The sequence below is a fragment of the Microcebus murinus genome, chromosome 13 (genome assembly GCF_040939455.1).
Source record: "Microcebus murinus isolate Inina chromosome 13, M.murinus_Inina_mat1.0, whole genome shotgun sequence".
Classification (NCBI taxonomy): Eukaryota; Metazoa; Chordata; class Mammalia; order Primates; family Cheirogaleidae; genus Microcebus; species Microcebus murinus.
The window spans coordinates 65,928,230-65,945,719 of NC_134116.1; positions in this window are offsets into that span (position 1 = coordinate 65,928,230).

Genomic DNA, 17,490 nt, shown 5'->3' on the forward strand with positions numbered 1-17,490 from the left:
GATATGGTGGGCTTTTTTATGAATTAGCAGGATAATAGGAGATGCTGGTTATTCACAAGTGATTGTGAGTGTGACAAAATTAAGACAACTAAACACTTTCAAGACTGAAGAGCCAAAATGATTTGTATGAAAATGTCATGCTATACTCAGCCTTATAAAATAATTACCAGAGAACTTGGCTATGATTAATTCATGTTTGTAAAATAGAATATGGAAGCTATGACTCACATTTGGTCCTGTACCCATCCACCAGATAGACTTGACCAAGACCATAAATTTAGGGCCACTCAAAAAGAGTAAATCTTGTCTAAATTAAAATTATACTTGAGACACACATTATAATTCTATTTATACACTGTCATAATGCAAATATCATTACTTCAATTTATACTAAGCTTAATAAATAAAACATTAACACTTATAAAATATTATGCTTTGGAAAATTTGCCTTAATGACTATAAAAGACAAATTAAATTATCTCCACCTAGGATAAGAATATTTGTTATTTGAATTAAGTAACTGCTTCTGTTGCTAATGCCTTGAGTGGTCCGGCTTGGTTCTAAGAATTCCAGTAAAGGACAGCTAGCCACTTGTAAATAGGTAATAATGTGTATATAAAGCATAAATTAGCAATGTTTTAACATTTTTTTGAAATAGTGAAATTAAACTCAGAACCATCCAGTCTATTTTCCTCACTATAAGAGGAAAACCTGAAAGAAGGTATATAAAAGGAAGACACTGATGTTAATATTTATGGAGAAACTATTTTGTACTGAGGGCGTATGTACTTTAATACATGTAATCACAATAACATGTCTATCTATGTTGCATTGCAACCAGTGAGGAAACTGAGTCTCAGAGGGAAATTTGACCAACTTCATCAAGCAAAGGAGTAGAATCAAAATTCAAGTACAGCTCTATGTGACTGTTAGACTTTTGCTATTTCCTTTCCACTGTGCTAAAAGTGAGAAAATACTTTCTATAAAGAACCAAATAGTATATATTTTAGGTTTTGTGTGCCATTCAGTCAGCCACAATCACTCGACCCTACTGTTGTAGTATGAAAGCAGCCATAGCCAATAAGCAAATGAGAGGACATGACTGTGTTCCAATAAAACTTTATTTGCAAAAACAGATTATGGGCCAGATTTGGCCCACAGACCATATCCAACAACAATAACAATAATAATAATTACAATGAATACAACAAGTACAACATATACTACTATTAATACAATCATAGCTATTTGTTTGAGCCCTCATTGAATGCTAACTACTATGTTAGGCACTTAAATATATATCACTTTATTTAATTTTTACAACTCCAACACTACATACTTGATATTATTATCATCTCCATTTTGCATATAAGAAAACTAGAGATTAAGTAACTTGCCCAAGCTAATGCATAATAAGTGGTAGAGCTGGGTATTGAATCAATATCCATATTCTTGGCCACTTGCTCTATTTTTCCTCTCTACCCCGGAAACATGAGAGCACATTGCCATCATGCCTGCATTACGCCCGTGATGGCCTTGCCTAAGACTGACGTGTGAAGCTCAACAGAGCTCTAATCTTGGGAAGGATTAGAGAAGGATTCTTCTTAAAGTCTCTAACTTACTATGCAGGGTAAATTAGACTTTACAGAATAAAGATAATTTCAACCCATAAGTATAAGTGTCAGTAAGTGTTGATCATCAACATAGTTAATTCTTGAAACGATCATTCCCCATCTGACAAGAAGGAATCATGATATATCGGTCGCTGTCCCTTCTCTTGGCTCACCTTTACGCACAGAGAATGTATCCAACATTAATTCTTCCTAAATGTAGGGGAATGCATAAACTCTATGTCCTTTATATCAGTAGAATTATGTTCAAAAGTATGTTTCTGATATAATCTTTCTTATAATCAATAAAAGAATGAACCTTGACTGAAAAAAAATACTCTTAATATTTTAAATGAGTATTAGATGTGCTAGTTAGGGAGATTAAAAAATCTCCAAATTGCTTCAGAGAACAGGGAGCTTATTTGTCAGGAAACACATGAGAAAGAGAAAGCAGGAATCACTAATGTCAAACAGGCCTCACAGAAGCCCAGGGACACACAACCCACTTCATTCCAAATCTAAGGCCGCCTGAGGGATGCAGACACAAGTTCATCCACGTTCATCAAAGGCCTCAGTCATTCATAGGACTCAGATACTCTCTCTCAACCCGTTCCTCTCTGTGGCTCTTTTACATCCTCCCCCTATCAGTTGGTTTCCTTCTGGCTTCTTCTTACTCAGAGCATGTGCTCACGCATGGTCCACCATAACCTGGTCTCTATCTCATGAACTTTTGTCTTCCAGAGCTGCCATTGAGTACATGATCTTCTCTATCCTCCCTTGAGCAGATTTCTAAGAGGAAGCTGATCCGGTTGGTCCATGTTCTCTCTATATAGGCAGAGATTTTCCTCTGAGCTCCCCCTCTAGTCTGCTGATCATACTATATCGAGATGAGCTTCCCAATCCAATCAGCTGTGGTGAGCTATGTAGAATGTTCCCTCTGATGAATCCCTTGACAGAAGAAGAGTTTTCACACAGAGACATAGGAGACCACTGGGTCTAAATGCTAATCAATACCTTATCTGAAAAGGGAGAGAATCTATCGACATACTCTTAAGGTAAGGGCACCCACCTCTTTCAACCAGCACTCCCATTTCTTACTTTACATTTTTTTCCTTTTAGTACAACTACGTCCAATTTCCTGTCCATACCCAATCTGCAAAACAAAACTTTTTCACAGCAGTTGACACTTTAAGGAATATTACCAAGAAGTGAGTCAGCCAATTTTCTTTTATGGGGCAATCTGCAAAATAGTTATTGCTAGAAAATACAGAAGCTCGAATATGAAACCCTAGGAAAACACGGGATGGGAGATGAACCAAACACAATGATGCTTTTCCAATGCTTGCCCTGGGAATTGTGATTTGATGACTTCAACAAGCAATCATGGTGCATTATGATTAAAATAGCCACATTATAATATAAAGGAAATTGAACAATCTAGAGAGAAAAATCTCCCAAGCCTCAGTAGGGGAGAAAAAATTTAGTAGCTGAATTAGAAACATTTATGTCATTGGGCCAATGCAGTCCTCTATCAGACCTGTAGGTTTATATGTTTAAATTCATACCTAGGAGAGGAAAAATACAGATGATTCCTGCACCTCCAGCCCTCAAGATGATGCCCAGATTACACCTGTGAGCAGAGAAGAGAATGGATTTAATTCTCTACAAACCAGCACTCTAAGAATAAATGGGGAAATTGGACAGTAAAAAAATAAGGTCATGAAATATTCCCCCCATAGCTCAGTTGGAATTGTTTGAATTCCAACTCAAACAATGGGATTGTTTGAGTTATTCTATATTCTTTAGGTTCACAAGAAGAAGGAAAAAATACACAGTAGAGCTTGAGCACTTTATTTTTAGAGAATATCTCAATGACTAAAAGTTCACAGGAAGGACATTATGTGGAGGTTGTATTTTAAATCTAATGCTAAAAGATTTAGAAAGATAATACAACGAGCAGGGGCTTAGGAGTTACATAGATAATACCTCAAATTCTGCCTCTAGTAATTACCGGCTGTGTGAGAAAATTACTTAAACTCTATGAGCTACATCTGTTAAATGGAGATAATCATATGGAGTTGCAAGAATTAGAGGTAATTTATGAAAAGCTTCTTTGAACAGGATCTGGCCTATAACAGAACATAATCTGTGACGATTGTTAACAAGACTAGCTAGAGAGCAAAGAAGTAACTCTGCCCCATGAGGGACCCTCCCGACCATATCCCTCAGAAAGGAGGACGAAAATGAGGGCAAAGGGACCTCTAAAGATAAGGATCCCAACGCAAAAGTTACACACAGGGTCTGGCAAAGCTCTCCAACTAGTCTATCTCTATCTTGTTTTCCCCTTGGTGTTTTATATAATACGGTGAGTATCAAGGGAAAAAGCAATCGACAAAGGCAAATTCTATCTGATCTTACTTATGTGCGGAATCTAAAGAAGCTGAACTCACGGAAGCAGAGAGTAGAATGGTGGTTTTCAGGGGCTGGAGGAAGTGGGGGAAGTGGGGAAATGTTGGTCCAAGGGTATAAGCTTTCAGTTATGAAACAAATAAGTTCAGGGGATCTAATGTCCAGCATGGCGACTATACTTAATGATACTGGATTGTTCACTTGAAATTTGCTAAGAGAGTAGATCTTAAGTGTCTTAATCTCTCTCTCAAATGCACACACACACACACACACACACAAATGGTAACTATGTGTGGTGATTGATATGTTAATTAATTTGATTGTGGTAATCATTACACAATGTGTATGTATATCAAATTATCATGTTGTACACCTTGAATATATACAATGTTTATTTGTCACTTATACCTCAGTAAGGCTGGAAAAAAAATGGAATATGTATTTTGTCATATGTATGGAAGATTTGCAATATATTTTAATATCACAAATCCCTGGAAGTCCTACAATAAAGAAACCAATTTAACTCAAAAAAATCAACCATTGTTTTAGAACCTTTTCCAAGTATTGGCATAAAAGGAAGCATCTCCTTTCGCTACCTGCTCCTGCTTCTAAAGTTCTAAGGGCTCCTTCCCACGGGGGTGCTGGTCAACAGCTCTTTCAGGCCCATTGGGGTTCTATCATCTCAGAAGCAGAGAGGATGGGCACCAATGCCTTAACTGAAGTTGAGGGTGACGGCCTGATCTCCAAGTTACCCTGAAACTAGTAAACGTATGGGGTGAGCACTTCCACAAGTAAGAAAGATCTGCACTCTGCCCCATCCAAGATCCTGAGGGTTTATAAGGCCTCTATCAGGCTGCCAATAATGGCAGAGAACAGAAAACAAAACACTGTGGCAAAAGAGCTCCAGGCCTGAATCTGACCTGGAGGGAGTGAGCCTCCCAGCCTCCCACACAGTACAAACACGAGCATCACAAGACTTCTGGACTAGGACTTTTGGACCCTTATAAAGTAAGAGGGCAGGCCCTCTGGCAACAGTGACCAAAACGGGACTTTGACCAATCTTTGGAAGGAAAGGGGAAATCAGGCCCAGACATCTTTTTATTTAGAAAAATATATATATTTTTCTCAAGTGTCATGGTACAGAGTAGTATTAAAAAGGAAGGATCAGGGAAAGTTACATTTCCATTTCAAATCTATCTTTTGATTACATAATAGATTATCAGTCCTGTCTGCCCGTGCAGAAGGAGGTCTCATTCCATCTCACTTAAGCCATCCCTGGGCAGAACGACCCCCTTCTAACAGAGGAAGCTTTAAAACCCTGGCTGGCACTTTCTGGACATCAGTTATCAAGCAACCTCAGCCATCCAGAACAGAGCTCTGAAAAGTAGTAAATAAAATGAGCTTCTGAGGAGCCAAGATCATTTTCAAGGCCCATAGACTCAAGTCTGCCTTTCATTCCAGAGAAGACACCCTCAAACCCTGAAGCAGAGTCCATGGAAGTAATAAGCAACATTATGTTACACACAACTTATAAATTTAAGTCTCACGGACCTCAGGATTGTTGTGAGGATGAGGGATGAGGTGCTGTTAAATTACTGTTGTCTGGTTTGTCGTTGCAAAATAGATTAGAAACAGAACATTGGAAAATAGAGAGGAATTGGGAGATAAAGAAGAGCTGAGTAAATGACCACCCCTGTCAAGGGGTAGGCAGAAAAACTACAAAGTGGGTGCTGGAAAAAATCACCTTAGGTCTAACAGTCTCATTTGGCTCAACAAACCCCACATGCTCCAAAGGCCCCCAAAGCAATGTTTCCTAACCTTCAGGACATCTGCAGAACTTATTTTAAATGCGCATTTTATAAGGCCCTTATGTTTCTGCAACTGTTAGTCCTTGGACTGCTTTTCAGGAAACATTGGCCTAAAGGTAGAACTGCACCCCAGTTATTCATTCCTTCAATTAATATTTATTTAAAACACACCCAGGTACTGAATGGCATACTGGGAATTATAGAGATAACAAAGGCAAAGTCATCTTCCTGCTATCAGGAAGCCCACAGCCTAGTTGCAAATACAAACAGGTAAATAAAATTTGCAGTAGTGTGATCAATGCTACACACACACACATCCCACATGAAGTAACGTGAAGAAGAAAAAAAAATGATAAACTCTACTTCAGCAGGTCTGAGAAGCTATTGCGGATAAGGATGTGTTTGAGCTGTATCATTAATGAGTACAAATTCACCAAGCTGACAGGAGGGAAACAGCATTTAAATAACAGGTAAGTCCAGAGGTTGAAAAAGTGAGGACATTCAGTGAACAGTCTTACATTGAAAGTAAAGAAGGAGAGAGAGATGGGACCGGCAGAAGACAAGGTAGAACCATACAGGTAGGTGCCAGATCAAAGACAACCCTTAGCTGCAAACTTTCATCTTAGGAATCTCTCCTATGGGCAGTAGTGAGTCATTGATAGAATTACTAATAAAAGAAACAGAAAAAAACGTGTAATCATATTTGTACCCTTGATCACTTGAGCCATGGTGAGCACACTGTTGAAGGTAAAGGTGATAGAAGTTGCAAATGTGCAGGCTAGGTAGGGCCTTATCTAAAGTAATGGAGGCAGGGGTAGAGAATACCTAATGCTAAAATTGTTTAGAAATATAAAGAATGAATTGGAGATGGGAGAACTGCTCCCTGACACTGGAAACTATTATACTGCAGGCCCACAATCTTTTAACCTCAATTCGAAAATCCTTTATCTTCAATTCCAAACCTAAACAGCTCTGAAAACTAAAAAATTTTAGTAACTGATTTGGTAGCAAAATTTGACCTGACCTAAAGTCATTTCTGGCAAAACCTTCCCTGAAGTGATAGGAGATTATGCATAATTTTCAATTATCCCAGTTGATATAATTATTCATTATTCATTAGTTTTCATAAGGTTATTCAACTAACATTAGTGCATGATGGCAAATTTATTGCTACTTTTTCCAAAAAGCTTATTTCACAAAATCAAGTTTGACAGCTGAAGGGAGTAAGTAATCTTTGAAACACTTTTTTTTCAGCCACAATTTCGTTTCATTAAAGAATTTAAATAATTGTCACTATCCTATTGGACATTGCAATGCAGTGACCTATATGTTTATTTTACCAGTACAAGGTTCACTCATGTGGACAACTCTATTATCACAGTATCAATTACCTCCCTTAAGCAGTCTCCTTGATCCCTTTCTCTTGATCCATTTCTGACTTTAAACCATTTAAGTATGGTTTAAAGGGAAAGGAAACCAAGGACAAGAAGAAGAGAACTCCCAACCAGTCCATTTGTTACTCATGTATTATCCTGGTAAGGAATAGATGGAAGGGGAGGTGAGACAACTGACTGATTTAAAAAGTTACTTTGTGCTTTGAATGATTCATACCAACTTTATATTCCACTACTATTGATGATTTGTGCTAGGGGTAGAGCTTTCAATAATAGAAGCCCTTTATTTTAAATAGTTCAGTCAACAGTTACAATCTTAATTTGAAATACATTCTAATTAAAATCTCTATATGAGACATGTGACTAAAGTTTCCTTTGCCTTTTCTTAATGTCTTACCATACATACTCTTAGAAGCACAACTTTGCTTACACCAGGTCTTGGATGTTGTTAGCTGAACTTCAACATGTCATTTCAGATGCCTGGAATGATGCCAAAGGAACACAAACATGCTATTGAGTGGGCATGAGCAGCTGGGAGAGAGACCAGCTTCGGAGTCAGAGGGCTCATGAGCTGGCACCCACCAGCCACATGCTTCACTTGACTTCTCTGAGGCTCATTTTTCCCATTAGTAAATTTGGAATAAAAATCGTTGCTCTGCCTACCATGATTGTTATAATGATCAAACTAAATAATGTATATGGCAGTTCTTTACACAATTTTATATAAATCAAAATATGAAGTTCTTAGAAAATCATCAAGATGGTTGGAAATTAAACTTTGAGAAGCCATCAGAATAGACTGATGAAGTGAATGGACTTAATTAAAGTTTCCTAGGATGTGGTAGCAAGTCTCCGAAAATGGTCCCCCAGTGAGCTGTACTTGCTGGTATTCAAAGGGAAGTGTAGTCCCTTCCCCCTGAATGTGGGCTGGCCCTACGACCCATTTTGCACCAGTAGAATGCAGGGGAAGGGATGCTCTGTGACTTTCAGTGCTGTGCAGCTTCAGTCTGGGCCTCACGAAATGCTCACTGGAAGGCAAGCCAGCTGCTCTGTAAGAAGACCAAATATGCTAAGGTGCCATGCTGTGAGGAAGCCCAAGCTAGCCAGGTAGAGAAGCCATGGGGTGCAGGTGGGGATGGAGATGCCCAACCAGCCCGTTTCTTCCAGCTATTCCAGCTGAGGCATCAGATGTGTGAGTGAAGAAACCATCTTGCACATCTAGTCCAGCCTACTTGCTTTTTGACAACAATCACATGAGTACACCCAGGTGAGCCCAATCATTCACAGAACCAGGAGATAATAAAATTGTTGTTTCAAGCTACTAAGTTTTAGGGTGGTTTTTTGTGTAGCAATAGATAACTAGAACATAGGATGATTTCTTTTTTGATTTTCATGGAAGGCTTGTTGAGTTAATTAGTACATAATTCATGAGACATCTAAGACAAAGTCATTGATCAATATTAGGAGTAATTTCAGTTGATTTCTGCTTCTTGCCAAAGGTGCATTGTTTCTAGAAAGTTCATTTCAAGGAAGCAGTGGGAAGAAAATGACTGGTGAGTCAATACCACAATAGAAAGTTAGAGGAGGAAAAACAGTTTCCACTTTCAGGCTTTATTTTTGCCATTCTCATAAACGATTGCTCTGGGCAATTGCACAAGTTAGTTGTGTATAGTTTTTCAAAGGACAGACTTTTGAAATTATTTTTGGAATTTATCAAAGTTATTGTGGCTTAATTTGTGGCCAATTAGAACTATCCTATTAAATATTATCTTTTTTATTAAACTCAGGTTAATCACAGAATTTCTCTCAGGGAGATCTACTCAGTATAAGCTGCGTTTTCATTGAAACAAAAATTCACTTTCCAACCTTGGCTATTTTTTGAGAGGACAAAGAAAATACTAACTTTGGACTGCCAGTATAGAATTCTAGGCCAGTGGTTCCCACCTGTCCACATTTCTCTCCAGGTTTATTTTCATGCACTTACAAGTTTGGGAATTCCCTCGTCTCTTCTGGGCCACTGTTCACTGTCTTCATGAGGGACAGGAAAAAGCCAAGCCTCTCTCTTGCATCTTTTTATCTTTAAAACCATGTATTTTTATTATTTAGAGACAGGGTCTCGCTTACTCTGTCACCCAGGCTGGAGTACAAGGGTGTCATCATAGCTCATTGCAGCCTCCAACTTTTGGGCTCAAGGGATCCTCCTGCCTCAGACTCCCAAGTAGCTGGGACTACAGGAAAGGCCACCATGCCTGACTTTTTTTTTTTCTTTCTTTTGGTATTGTTTTGCTTTAGAGATGAGAGTGTCTCTCTATGTTGTCCAGGCTGGTCTCAAACTCCTGGCCTCAATTGATCCTCCCCTTCAATCTCCCAAAGCGCTGGGATTACAGCCGTGAGCCACCACGGCCAGCTTTAAAGTCACTTTTGAAAATTGAAACAGATGTCTCATATTTTGACTCTATATCAAGAACAAAGGCTGAAAGGAAAAACTAATTTATCGGGCAGCATGTTCCATGGTAATCTTTTTTTCATCTCTTTGGTGGCCATGGCTCATTTTAAAAACATGAACGCTGTGGACCCTTTCCCCTAAGACAACGCCCAATAGGGTCAGTTCTTTGTCTCATCTTACTGGCCCCGTCTTAACAGCAGGTTCCGCACAACTGAGCAGTTGCCCCACTCTTCTGGCTGCGGGGCCCTGGTAATCCCTCAGATCAGCGAGCAGTCGCCCTGCTCAGAGGACTGACTGGCACCTTAGCCATCGCAGAGACAAAGGAGTCGCCTGGAGGCGACTGGCCGGACCCGGCCGCGCGCGAGTCTGGAACACAGTTACCAGCCCCTGTTGCCCACCGGGACGCAAAGGGAGAGGGACTCGCCAGGTAGGCAACGGAAGAGATCACGGGGGTCGTGTTTGGCAGGCGGACAACTGTTCCGGTTGTGTTTTTGTTCAATTTGTTTCTCAGCGATGTTTCCTAGAGTCTCGGCGCTCCTGCCAATTCGCCCCCTTTCCCGTCACCCTTTGTCGTCTGGAAGCCCGGAGGCATCGGCGGCTGCGCTTGTGCTACTCGCTGCTCCGCACAGAACGGTCAGGTAACGCATTTCAGCGCTGTTGACCCCGCAGGTCTTCAGACAGTCCCATCCGGCTTCCTGCACATTCAGTTATCATTCTCCGATTTCCTGGGGTCGACGTTATTCTCTGCGGGATATTAGAAGCCATTGCTTTAAGTCTCGGGGGAAAAATTCCAGAAGGATAAGATGACTTTTGCCCAAGGTCATAGTGTACCTGGACAGAGCTGCGATGACACGCCTGGTCTGCGGTCCTGTGCTCTTCCTACTACACGCCGCGCCTTATTCCTCTTGTCCCTTTCTCCTCACTTTCTCCAAACGAAGTTGTACCTTTTGCCTCTCAAGACTTATTTGATGGTCTTATTTCCTGCCTCCTCCATTTATTCTTTAGTTTATTATTGGAAACTCTTACAGTGTGCCAGTACTGGTTATAAACCCTGAATAAGGCAGTCTTGTTATCATGGAGCGTATAGTTCCACCAAGTAGACAATTCTAGTGCTGTGTAATGAAGTAGTCGCTAAGATAGTGTAGGCAAGCACCGAGTGCTCTATTCATTCAACAAGGAATTGCTGGAGGAGCAAATTGGGATACCTGGCCATTGTAGAAGAGGTTCAGGGTATCCTTTCTGGAAGAGAAGTCTGAAAAAATCTGAAGGAAGACCACTAGGTGGAGTTAGCTAGGAAAGGAAAGGAGTTGCAGCATGCTAGGTTTGGGTATTTATCCTTTGAAAACTTCAGGATTGTGAAAACCTAAGTCTACTGCAAATATTCCATACAAAATTGGGGCCAGTTTGGTTAAGTACAGTGCTGAAGCAGGTTAGTAGCGGTGAGGATGGTGAAGATCAGTTGAATGGAGGAAAAAGCTTGCAGAGGCACAATTAGTAAGATGTGACATGATGAGATAATGGTAGAGTGGTCAGAAGGGCAAAGATTTCAACTGGCTGCTCTGGAGGATTAAGACACCCTTAATGTTAACAGAAGAATGAGGAGCCAATTTGAGAGATTTTTAAGTATGTCATAGTTTTTAGAATACAAAAATGTTAGTATCTATTTACGGTTAGGGGGCCTGTTTAATACAGAAGTGTGAAAAATGGAAAGTCAGTCTGAGATGGGAACTCCTAAATGTGGTTTTGGATGTGTTGCAGTTGTGCTGATGAGATGCTTTCAGCGGAAACAAACTCAGGTGGGAGGTCAGGACTAGAGTTTTATTTTAGTGTTATGGAGTTACTTCCTATACGTGATTTCCTTGTAGTAAATATAGATTGCTTTCTGTAGTGTGATAGCAGTCTTAGAAGAAAAATTTGTAGTAAAGGTTATATGTAAGATCCATTCCCCTGATTACTACCCTTCTGTTAAAATATCTTTAATGTTAACTTTCAGGTTTAAAATAATAGAGCGTTTTCCTCAATTTATTATATCATATATTGCATATAATGAAGGTCCTATGTACTGATTATGAGGATACTAGTTATGTGATCATTTTTTGGTTCTAATTTTCAAGTGCCTGATGTGATAGCCTCTCACATTTTCATAAGCAGATTGAAAATATTAATAGTTTGTGTCACGGTTTTTTTTTTAAGTTATCATTTTCTCTTAAAGTGCCCCTAGGCTGGCTGGTAGTGCCAGTTGCTGGCTTTGAGAACTTGGTATAGTATTTAACCCAGGGTCTAATGCAGGATCTTGAGATCAGCTCATCAGAATCACCTGGGGTCTTAGTTAAAATGCAGATGCCTGAGCCCCATTCCAAACTTACAAACTAAGAATCTTAGTAATCTGTGTTTTAAATAAGCTTCCTATGTGGTTCGTATAACCTCTAAAGCAGGAGTCCTCAAACTTCTTAAGCAGGGGGCCAGTTCACTGTCCCTTAGACCATTGGAGAGTGCACACTGTGGGCTCTGGACAAGTCGTCTGCTAAGCAGGACAGGCAGTGGCAGCAAAAATACCGGGAGAGCCAGATAAATGTGCTAGGCCGCCCGCATGTGGCCTGTGGGCTATAGTTTGAGGATGCCTGCTCTAAAGGTTCAGAACAAAACTAACATAACTTTGAGCAGCAGTTTCTTCTGTAAAATGAGAATAATATCTCCTCTATAAGAGTGTAAGGATACAGGGGTGGGGAATCTGCGGTCTCAAGGCCACATGTGGCCCTCCAGATATCCAAGTGTGGCCCCTCGACTGAATCCAAACTTCACAGAACAAATCGTTTTATTGGATTTGTTCTGTAAAATTTAGATTCAGTCAAAAGGCCACATGTGGCCCCAAGGCCACAGGTTCCTTAACATAACACAGCCACTCAAATATGGTTCTCTGACCAGTGGCAATAGCATCACCTGGGAGCTTCTTAGAAACACAGATTCTCCAGTCCCTCTCCAGAGCTACTGAATCAGAATCAATTTTTTTGGTGGGAATCTGTGTTTTAGCAAGTAGCGTAGATAGTTCCCATGCATGTTAAAAGTTTGAGAAGCAGTGCTCTCGCCTGTTAGCTTCATAAAGGTAGGGACCATAAAATTCTTATTTACTAATATATTGTCAGTGCCTGGTATAGTGCCCAGCACAGAATAGATGTTTGCTGTGTTTAATGAATGACTTTTTATACATTGTACCCTCTTACTGAAACTAGCACATTAATTTTTTAAGTTTTTCAATATGAAATATCAAAAGAGATTTTTAACCCCACAGAATAATATTGGATATTTGGGTTACTTAGAATGAGAAAATCTTTTGCACAGGTCCAAAACAGATGTAATCGTTTGTGTTGTTTTTCATAAATGTATCTCATAAAGAGATTAAAAGAGGTATTATTATACTAAGAACAAAGACCTGACAGATTTGGGTTTGAGGATAATAAATTGTCATTTATTAACCATGTTAGTGTTTCTCAACCTTTTTTATGTCATGGAATATATAGAAAATATTTGTACTGAATCCTGGGGTAAATGGAGGTAGGCAACAGACTTCAGACCGCTAATAGCCCTAGGCCTCCCCTCACCAAACCCGGCCACCTCAGGGACCAGGTGATCAGTCCCTCAGCACACCTGTATCCATTTGTGGCACACTAGTGTGGCTGAGGCCTTAGTGAGCTCTGAGCTGCATGACCTTGGGTAAGTTACTTTTCTGATTTTCAGTTTTCTTATTTGCAAAATGGGGATAATGCCAACCTTATTGAGTTGGTGTGAGTTTGAGAAAGTGTACATAAAATATGTTGCACAAAGCAAAGCACATAGTGTATGCTAATAAATGGTAAATTACTGCCATTGCGATTGTTAATAAAAAGCCAACGAAAAGGGCTTGAATTTTAAAAATTTTTAAACAAATAGCAGTTTTTTGTTATTGCTTTATTAGTTTGTATTGTATTTTTAATTTTTTCTTTAATGCATCTTTCCAGGGCAAAAGATAATGTACCAAAGATATTTTGGCACTAACAACATGATCCGTAGCAAGAAACTGGTGAGATTTCCAGGTAGACTTCAGAGAGCCAAAACAATGTAAAGGAAAATACAAAAAAAAAGACTTGTTAGATATTATTAAGGGCATTGAAGATGAATTAAGCACAGTAGATGTACAAACAACAAAGCCGCCCAACACAAGACCACTTAAAAGTTTGGAACCGGCGGGGCGCAGTGGCTCATGCCTGTAATCCTAGCACTCTGGGAGGCCGAGGCGGGCAGATTGCTCGAGGTCAGGAGTTCGAAACCAGCCTGAGCAAGAGTGAGACCCCCGTCTCTACTATAAATAGAAAGAAATTAATTGGCCAACTAACATATATATTGAAAAAATTAGCCGGGCATCGTGGCACATGCCTGTAGTCCCAGCTACTCGGGTGTCTGAGGCAGGAGGATGGCTTGATCCCAGGAGTTTGAGGTTGCTGTGAGCTAGGCTGACACCACGGCACTCTCTCTAGCCTGGGCATCAAAGCGAGACTCTGTCTCAAAATTAAAAAAAAAAAGTTTGGAACCTATACTTGCCAGGCTTTAAAGAACTATAGAACATGTTCCAAAGAAGAGGCAAATTGAATTATAACTTGAATGTTCTTTGATACTAATTTTTGAAACTCAATTAATCTTTTTCTTTAAGTAAAATATTTCTAATTAGAATACTTGGGAGATAATGAATTAATGAAGAATAAACATCAGCTTCTAAACACAGGGATTCCAATAATGACTTGAGGAATGCTATTATTGTTGCTATTGTTTTATATTTAAATAACAAGAGTATATCTTGTTATTTCATTTTCTACAATCTAGAAAATGGAAAAGATAAGTGATCTAATTGAGAATTGCATACATTCTCTTACATATTTATGTGTTATTAACTGCCATTAATTGCCTCTTTAAGCTGCTAATTAATATCATTTACATCTTGATTTGAAGATAGCTTCATGTCTGTAAAGACCTTACTTATTTGAAATTTTTCATCTTAAAAATTGCTTCTGGGATAGAGTATTAGCATGTTGGTTACAACTATTCTATATAACTTCCTTAAAGCAATGATTATCAGTGCTTTCAGCTTTCTTAGTGGTTTCCTCAGAGTATTATAATTACTTGTGTTTGTCAAAGAGTATTATATTTAATTGATTCTAAGTGCAGTCAGTGATATCTTAGCATTGTGTTAGAGGTTAAATGGCAGTATTTTGTTTTAATGATACATGAAATGGTTATGTATTTTTACATCAATGATGTCATTGATTCAAGTAATAATGTGTGTGGTTTTAAGATACCTATCACTGGCTTCTCTTATCAGAACAAAAAGATAATGTAGAGTTTTGCTTCCCAGAGTGATTTAACATTTGTATGGAACTGCTTGGTTTCTACAATGTATCAAAAGTACTTCTGGAAAGTATAATTGAATAGTTAAGAATAAGCTAATTCAAACAATGAGTGCCCATAATAGGTACCCCTTCTCCTTTTAGAAACAAAACAGTTACATATAAATATGTAAAAATAAATAATACACATATAAATAATTATCAAGAGTGACATTAAGCTCCCAGACCTATTTATGACCCATTGTGCTCTTCATTGTAATCATGCAGTTGAATTATTAAATAACTTTCACAGAAATGGTTGAAATGGGTTGACTACTTTGGAAAGAGTCAGTAAAGGTAATTTTTGAAACTCCTTTGCAATTAGGTTTGAATAAGACAAGCATAAAAATGTAAAAGGATTCTATACTTAGATTGCTTTGTAAGTTTTTTTACATTCTTGTTCTACTTTTCCACTTAAACCAAAATTGGAAATATTGGAGGATATAGTATTATGTGTGTAATGTATACAGAAGATATATCTTGGAACCTTCTATCAGCGTTTAGTGTTATTGCTGGTGTTATGCACAGTATGTTAATCTTCCATCCTGTTTCCTTTTCTTTTTCCTCTTAGTCTTATGTTTGAGCTGACATCATTCTACTTATCCTATTCTCTCATTACTTTATGCCAGGTTATACTGCTGCAGCCCACATGTAGTAAGTAGTGGCACTGCTTCATTTTGGAGAGTGATTTATATCAGTCATTCTCAATGAGCATGTGTAACAGATTTATCTCAGAAAGTTAAAAGAAAACCATAAATATCTGGAATGTCAGTTGAGTGACTCAAGGCAACAAATAAAAATGGCTAAATCTAAACTTTATTTATTGAATGTAGATGCTAGGCATACAGATACTGATTGTACTTTCCTCTTAGCTTCTCTGGATATTTCCTAATTTTTCATAAGTGATACTTTTATGTTTTAAATGAAGATTTCTGAAGAACATCTTTAAAAGATAGAAGTAAACAAATCTCAGTGGTCTCTTATGTGAATGTTAACATGTGACATTTTTTATTTAAGCATAACTTTTATGCTGTATTAGTGCATAAAAGTGAAATAGTACGTAAATGATATCAATCTCCTGCTTAAGAAAATGTATTACTATTCTGTAGCTAATATACCTTTTTATTATTTCAGTTTTGGTAACATAATATCAAATATGAAAGTTGCCAGATCTGCTACAGCCAGAGCTAGTACAAGACCAGAGCATCAGATTAAGTTTGATGAAGGATTTGACAATTACGTTAGCTGGGAAAAGACTGCTGATCTTAGAAAAAGGTATCAGGCTTTGTAGCCTATTGGATTTTGTTTGTGTGGTTTGTTTTTACATTAACTGTAGATTTACTTTATTGCTTGTGTATATTATTGCTGATGGGTGCCTAAGCATTAGGAATGCATTTATAGCTGTGTGCTCACTCTCTGATACCATTTCCTAGAGAGGGAAAGATGTTCTGGATTTAGCAGTCCTAGATTTTTCCATACCTTAAATCAAAATGAGCCCTGCCTCACATCTGCCCATGCTGAAGAGGTCCCCTGATTTAGAATAAGTGGAGCTTACTGAATTCTGAACAGATAAATGTTTTGCAAGAAGCTTTATATTTTCATTCTGAATATAAGTGCTTGACTTCTGCTTATGTGAAATGCTTTTATTATACAGACACCTCACCTTCACTTTGGAATGTGGAATTTGTGAAGCAGTTAGCCACAGTAAACAAACCAGTCCTTTTGGAATGGGGTTCAAGAGAAGATCCAGTGGACTAAAGAGGGTAAACTGTGGGAGTTCCCTATTAACAATGAAGCAGGTAAGTATTAACTGCAAAGGTTTATAAAATTTATTGATTGAGATTATTTCTGCCAGATTTTCAGTTTTAGAGTCTAGATATATACCTGAATTTTAGAACACTGTATAGATATCTTCATGGTGCACTAAAAGAAATCTGACAGTGGTTTTTAAAAAGAGTTAGTATTTCTGTAATCCTAGCACTCTGGGAGGCTGAGGCAGGAGGATCACTCAAGGTTGGGAGTTTGAGACCAGCCTGAGCAAGAGCAAGACCCCCATCTCCTCTAAAAATAGAAATTAATTGACCAACTAAAAATATATAGAAAAAATTAGCCGGGCATGGTGGCGCAATGCCTTTAGTCCCAGCTACTTGGGAGGCTGAGGCAGAAGAGTTGATTGAGCCCAGGAGTTTGAGGTTGCTGTGAGCTAGGCTGACACCATGGCACTCTAGCCTAGGCAACAGAGCAAGACTCTGTCTCAAAAAAAAATAATAATAATTAGTATTTCACTGAATTCTAGAAATTTGATAAGGAAAATGAAGAAGTAAAAATTATATGGCAAAAATGCACCCTGAATTTCTATGACATGAAAGGGTTGAGAAATGCAAATGATAACAGTTTTTTAGTTGCTAA